Below are 7,489 nucleotides of genomic sequence, written 5' to 3' on the forward strand. Positions count from 1 at the left end.
AGGTTAGCATGGAGAGGACATTGTCTATGAACCCACAGGAAGAGCAGGCTTCCATATTTCATTTGTACCTCTGCTAAGGCTCTGCAACTGAATGCTAGCGTCCTTCGCCATAAGACTGTTTCAAGATTTCAAAATCTGGTAGGCTTTCCAGAAAATCAGCTGTGCATAACCAACACCCTTCACCTTTCCGCTGTCATCCTGCATTGCACATGCCTTTGTAACCAATCTACGTACATTGTGCTGAGTATAAAGTAAATAAAACGATCTGATAAGGCCAAGGCTTCTAATATCATTATAATATAAAGAAACGAGTCTTACCATAAGAAACTTTCTGTTTCGAACGTTAGGCTACCGCTTCATCACGTTGTGCTTTTGCGTGCTTCTGCTTCCATCGAAGCTTTCCATCACCTGTTTTCGTTTGTTGCTTTTCGTTATTCTCATTATTGGGCAAGGTAGTGACGTTTTACCATAAACATAAGAAGAACAATTCTCTTTCGCCTTCATGCCGAAAATTAAGCAAGGCCATGTAACAAATATTTCCATTGCAATGCTCATACCTGGCCGCCATGACATGTGTGAGTAGGCTATGGATTTGGGGACAAAGGAGATAAGAAAGATGGGAAACGCCTCAACACTACAGGTCTGCCCATTTCCTGACAACTGTTGCACGTCTGCCAGTTGTCTCTTAGAAGCCACAATTCAACCTAATTGGTCATGCACACGTCTGCCCAACGAGACAAACACACAAACACAATTTACCTTGACATTATTATACTTTGAGAGTCCAGGAGCTTTGAAAATTGCGCTTCACTTGGCCGGGGGTTAACTTCAAAAGCCCGGCGACACAGTAAGAAAAGCAACAAATAAAGTGCTGAGCTACGAAAAACAACAAACTGCCGTTCTGGCTGCCTTCTTTGCAAATGCGACCGAGAAGCAAATATAGAAAACAGCCCTTGGGGCGGAAGCCCCCCCCCCCCCCATGACAGAATACGGTTTCTTACAAACGGTTTCGACAGCACTAACCTGCTGAAGCAGTAGGAAACTGGTAAGCGCTTCCGCCATGCGGCCGGTTCCGCGCCCCATCGCCGAAATGGCATTGCAGACTATTTGTTGCAAGAGGTGACATTTTTTACAAATTGCCAAATCAACACACTCAATTGGCAATCAAACCTTGAGCCAAGCGTTTCAGTTTCCCAGAAAATATTATAATAACGAGTATATTTTGTGGCTCCTTATCTCTCTACGACATTTTATTTTCGTCGGACCGTCGTCGAAGGGATATGCGCCATTCGCTGAACTTTTTACCGCACAAACCAAACCCATGAACTTATTTATTATTATTACTTATTATATATATATATATATATATATATATATATATATATATATATATATATATATATATATATATATATATATATATATATATATATATATATATATATATATTGTCACCCAGCTATGGCAACTAAAACAGTTTAGCACCGACAGACTGGGAAACAACGTCTGCCTTTAGCGATGGCTGGTCCTCGGAGAGCCTGCGCGCAACCACGACCTTCGTCGTTCTCGCCTTAAGGGTCCCGTATGTGTATATATATATATATATATATATATATATATATATATATATATATATATATATATATATATATATATATATATATATATATATATATATATATATATATATATATATATATATATATATATATATATGCCCAAAGCGGGTGTAGGGACGCCAGCAACACTTGCAGAAACCAACGTAATTTCTGACAACGCTGGCATTCATCCCCGAACCAGTAACTGTGCCTCTACATCAACTTTATCGCCCCGACGTTGCGCACAATTTTCAGCGCGCTCCGACAGTTGCTTCTTCAGATAAGTTCTAGTTCGCGCTTATGTGTCCTTGCACGGGCGTTTGTTTTACGCGTCTTTGTTTAATCTTACAGATCGGAATTTACTTTGTCAAGCGCTCCTACTCACGATAAGAGGTCCGGTGCGAAATATGAACGCAAAGGCAATCGCTCGAAATCTCCAGCGCAGTCACAGACAGTTTTAGTCTAGAAGTAGATAGTGAGACTATTTGCAGGTTGTTTGGTTCATGCTGGAGAGCTTAGCACTAGAAATAAAGCATGAAAAGCACACGCTCGTGACCCGAGATCGTCGAGAGCTGTTTCGGTTGAACTGCAGATATCTCGCTTAGCTATTACTTACACGCGTCATTTCCGAAATTATTCATATGAGGCAGCTGGTCTTGTCTCGGCCGTGGTTATCTACTTTAAGTTTCGAAATCTGTAAAGTGATCCAAGGTACTTTGACGCATTTTGCTAATTATTTTGTACATGTGCTTTGCAGCAAGTCTACTGAATTAATTAATTAAAATTAAATTATAGGATTTTACGTGCCAAAACCACTTTCTGATTATGATGCACGCCGTAGTACAGGACTCCGGAAATTTTTACCACCTGGGGTTCTTTCACGTGCACCTAAATACATGGGTGTTTTCGCACTTCGCCCCCATTGAAATGCGGCCACCGCGGCCGGGATTCGATCCCACGACCTCATGCACAGCAGCCCAACACCATAGCCACTGAGCAACCACGGCGGGTTCCACTGAATTCAAAAAAAAAGGTTGAAGGTATCCTGTAATCAGTTTAACCCACAGATTATTTACTTCAAAGAAAATATGAAAACAAATCAAAGGCACATAGGGCCTGAAAGACTCAATTCATAAATGTCAAAAAATGGGGAACACACGTTTCCAGACCTGACGATCTTCAGTGCACCGAGAACACAAAGGCTTAGGGGACAAAAATGTTTAAGCTGCTTCCAAGATACAAAAGAAAAAAGAGGACAGGTTGTTTGAAAGAGGTTTGAATTAACGAGAAATAAAATTTGATCCTCAGTTTTCAATAAGCTGAAACGCAATACGTAACATAATCTATCTCCTAGGAATGCTTTATCGCAGTTATTCCTTGCACTCATGCCTGTATCTACAGAAAGACCACCTCGCGTCACCGCACTCAGTGCATGGTACAGCTGAATGATGAGCAGACGACGCCACCCTGTTTTCGGCTTTCGCCACCGTGTATGGAGTGGCGGGCGAGGAGGACTTCGAGGCAACGTACCATCGCTAATACTGCGGCGCCCTCTGCAAAATGAAAATAAAACTTTTATGGCTTGACGATGTCTGTGCAGTCCTAGAAGCTTCGAAATAAACAGTTTCTATCAATAGTTGCAACAAAACACACCTAATGCTTTGCCCGCTGCTTTCATGGTAGAAGGCCAATAACAAGCGCGAATTCCATTCAAAGGGGGTTGTCTGTGCTGTATGACTGCTGCTACATAGTCACGGTTAGGGTGGCTATTACGGTTACCAGCGGTAACTGCCACCGTAACTCACGGTACACGAAGGGCGTGCACATAAGCCCTAATGCGTTATGTATTACTGTAATGTACCATGTCATCAACTAGAACATCCCGCCATATAATCAGACAGTTACGCCCGCAACTGTACGATCTGTACTGATACGGTGCTCACCTGTGTGCCATCGCACCTTTAAGGTCGCGGAGCATTCCTGCTAACAGAGCCACGGGGAGAACACTTGCGTAATCGAGCAGGGGGGGGGGGGCCGCCCCCTCCCCCCCCCGAAATCAAGTGGCATACACCCCCCCCCCCCCCCCCCCTCAACACCCACGCCACGACTCTTCACACATTCCTAAAGCGCCGCCAGATCAGTGTTGAGACTTGGCAGCTGTTCATCGGTCAGCATTATGCTGCCTCTTTCACTAATTTTAGATGCCGGTAGTTATCGGCATCTCTTGTAATGTGAAGGACAGTTTTCTCATAGATTCCGCACCCGCGCGATTAACTCGAGATGCATTCAGTTGTCACCATCTATTCAACCGTCACGAGCATAGCTGTTGCTTTTGTTAGTTCAACCTTCTTTGTTCAGGCTGATCCTGGGACCAGGAGAGGGATACGGCTGTTACTCAGCTGGTCTGTACTCTCATGGAACGAGTTGCGGCCGGAGAAAACGCCAATTGCGTTTAACTTTTCCCTTTGCTTCATTATTTCCTTGAGTTACGGCTCGCCGCTACGCTGGCAGATGCGCGGAACCATATACGTACACGTGTATAGGATAGATAAGGTGTGAAATAAAATAATGTGAAAGAGCGTCCATCATGAAACTCTGCAATAACCCTTAAACCCATACGCAAGATGACTGTCACCCGTTACCTCGTCTGTTTTTCCCTAATTGTATAGCACTTATCGTGCAAAATTGGCAACTCGAAACAAAAATCGCAAGGAGTTGAGAAAGTAGGTGATCTACTAATAGAGAGAGCCAAGGCAACAATCAAACTGCAAGCAAAAGCGAATAATAAAAAAGTTAACCGTTGTTTATGAGAATATTATGGATCAACATCTTTTTATTTAATAAAGAACTAGAGAAAACGCCCCCGCAAGTGAAGAACAATTACTTGCTTTGAATGACGCTTCTATAGTTATCGGTTGAACCGCCTCACGTAGCCACTTCTCTGCTGTGCTTATGTGGGTGTTTTTCTAACCTTTCGTGGTGAGCGCAGTACGTCTAGAATCGCATAGTCCTGCGTTCAACGCGGTTGTATGGGACTGGCGGCCGCACAGCGTTACGCAATTCGCGGAACTGTCAAAACTGAAAAACAAGGCGAAAATAACTAATATTCGAAACTATAACATGAGAAAGACTGAAGAAGCCGTAAAAAATGAACGCAGCCTGAAATCAGTAAAAAAGAAACCTGGCATAGGACAAACCATGATGTATGCACTAAAAGATAAGTAGGATAATATCATCAGCAATCTCGAAGATATAGTAAAAGCAGCGGAAAAATTCTAAGCTGTCCTGTATACAGTACCCAGAGGAGTCACGATACCTCACTTAGAAACAGTAATGAACAGGATACAGAAACTCTCCTATAACTAGCCATGAGGTCAGAAGGGCCCTGCAAGAAATGAAACGATGAAGAGCAGGAGGACAAGGTGGAATAACAGTCGATTTAATCAAAGATGGAGGAGACATAATGCTTGGAAAACTGGCGGCTCTTTATACGAAGTGTCTATCGACTGCAAAGGTCCCAAACAACTGGAAGAAAGCAAACATTATACTAATCCACAAAAAAGGAGACGTTCAAGAATTGAAAAATTATAGGACCATTAGCTTGCTCCCAGTATTATGTAAAATATTTACCAAAATTATATCCAATAGAATAAGGGCAACACTGGATTTTGTCAACCAAGGGAACAGGCTGGCATCACGAAGAGATACTTTACAATGGATCACATCCATGTCATGACTACGGTTATCGCTAAATCTGCAGAGTACAATAAGCCTCTCTATGTGGCTTATATAGATTACGAAAAATGCATTTGATTCAGCAGAGATACCAGCAGTCATAGAGGCACTACGTAATCAAGGAGTACAGGACGCTTATGTAAAATGCTTGGAAAGTATTGCTACATGCGTGTGGTACTTGTTTGTTTGAACGATGCGCGTGGGCGCCATCACTCCAGAAAAGAGGAGGAAGAACGAACTGGGCTCGCACTGTAAATCTAACTGGCCAGCGCTGCAACCGTTGTTGTAAATTTAATCTGTAAATAGTTTCTCGTCTTACTGACTCGTCCTTCGCGTAAGAATATCTACAGAGGTTCCACAGCTACCTTAATTCTACACAAGAAAAGCAGGGAGATACCTATAGAGAAAGGGGTCAGACAGGGAGGGCACAATTTCTCCAAAGCTATTCACTGCGTGCTTAGAAGAATTCAAGCTATAAAACTGGGAAGGCTTAGGAGTAAAGATCGACGGCAAATATCTCGGAAACCTTGGTTTGCCGATGACCATTAGGCTTACAGAATGGGCACCAAGAGAAGGAAAACGCAATCGAGGACGACAAAACACTAGGTGCAGTGATGAAATTAGGAAATTCGCGGGCGCTAGTTGGAATCGGTTGACGCAGGACAGGGGTAATTGGAGGTCGCAGGGAGAGGCCTTCGTCCTGTAGTGCACATAAAACATGATGATAATAATGATGATGATGAAGATGATGATGGAGGTGGTGCCCCCCCCCCCCCCGAAAAAAAATCCTGGGTATGTGCCTGCTCGGACGACATGTCGTTACGAAATCAAGTCTATTTATCTCTCTGTATTCTTTGTTATACCTTGAATACACTTGGTTGCCTAGTACGTCTCCATTGTAGTGGCTATTGCCTGTTTGTAGTTGTTTTGTGTTCCAGATCTTCTTTCCTGCTGCATCGTGGCAATGTGTGAAGTTTTCATGACCATGGAATCAGCGACGGCCAAGTTGCAGATCAAGCTGGGGTTACGGCACCTGCGGCGGAGTCCCATGGCGCCGACACCGCCAGAAGCACCACCACCTCAGGCACATTGCGGACGACGTCGAAGGATCGTGAACTGAAACGCGCAGCCATCGTGGACTTCGAGTATAATTTTCGTGTTCATTTCCGGATGTCTTGGTTGTGTCTTACGCGTTTTTCATAGTGCTAATATATGCTTGTGGTTGACTTGTTCGCATTGAGCTATGGATCGATATGGCTTTTTGTGTACCTGTATGTTTACGGTATTCTAGTGTATTGTTATGAGGTTATTTTGTGCGGATGCTAATTGGGGACTAGGGTGTCGAATAGGGGGCCATCGAGAATTAGGGTGTCAGGTCCGCAATCTGATAACGTTCTTTCGGCAATTATCTAGGACATTTTAATGTGTTCTGATACACGGAAGCGCGTCTTGCGCCGCATGATAAATTTGTAACGGTTGTAAGCCGAGGTAATACGGCCCTTCTAAAGTATGCTACAGAAATTCTGAGAATTGTCTACTAATGTGTAAGCATACTTTGTCTCGGCTGCTACTTCACTTTTGCTTACTTATTTAGCTAGCTCATGCATGTCGACCCATCGTTACCAATCATTGTTACAACCATAGCATGTGTTAACTTCACCAATTATGCATTCATTTTGCAGCTATATCCTATCGACTGAGCGGAAACTCTGTCAAAACCGTTTTTTCTTTTTCTTTCTGTCAAACCAGAGCTTCTTTTCCTTATTTTTTCTTATGTCCATGGCGCAGAGACCGCGATGTCACCAGTTTCCTTTTTTTTCGTGTGGTTTTTCTAACGCTACCAATTCTCTGCTATTACACTGTTATAAATATTACACGTGTTAACTTATTTGTTTTCCTTTTGTACTATGACCTTCACGCAACGACGGCGACGTAACCATTTCTTCTTTGTTGTTCTTATTCCCATGAATATAATGTGGCTCACACAGACTGTCATCACACATCTGCCTGCCACGCTGCGGTCCATGGTTCGAATCCCGGTCAGAAGTTCTTTTTTTTTTGCTCAAACTACCAATAATCTACTGCTAGACTATTATAATGATTAGACGTGTTAACTTGGCCAATCATGCATTTACTTGGAGATATAAGGCGTCAGA

The 7,489-nt window shown here is 43.1% G+C and overlaps 1 long non-coding RNA gene across 2 annotated transcripts in view; it reads left to right on the top strand.

The window, feature by feature from the left end:
• The window catches only part of LOC135912588 (uncharacterized), a 35,505-nt gene extending 28,288 nt beyond the window's left edge, over positions 1–7,217 (top strand). The window contains exon 4 of one of the 2 annotated variants that reach the window (XR_010567723.2): positions 6,256–7,217. This is a non-coding gene — a long non-coding RNA (uncharacterized lncRNA). The remainder of the gene's footprint in view (positions 1–6,255) is intronic. The other variant, XR_011508789.1, reaches the window with a different exon arrangement.
• The last annotated feature ends 272 nt before the right edge of the window (positions 7,218–7,489 follow it).

Source organism: Dermacentor albipictus, chromosome 9 (genome assembly GCF_038994185.2).
Source record: "Dermacentor albipictus isolate Rhodes 1998 colony chromosome 9, USDA_Dalb.pri_finalv2, whole genome shotgun sequence".
NCBI classification, from domain to species: Eukaryota; Metazoa; Arthropoda; class Arachnida; order Ixodida; family Ixodidae; genus Dermacentor; species Dermacentor albipictus.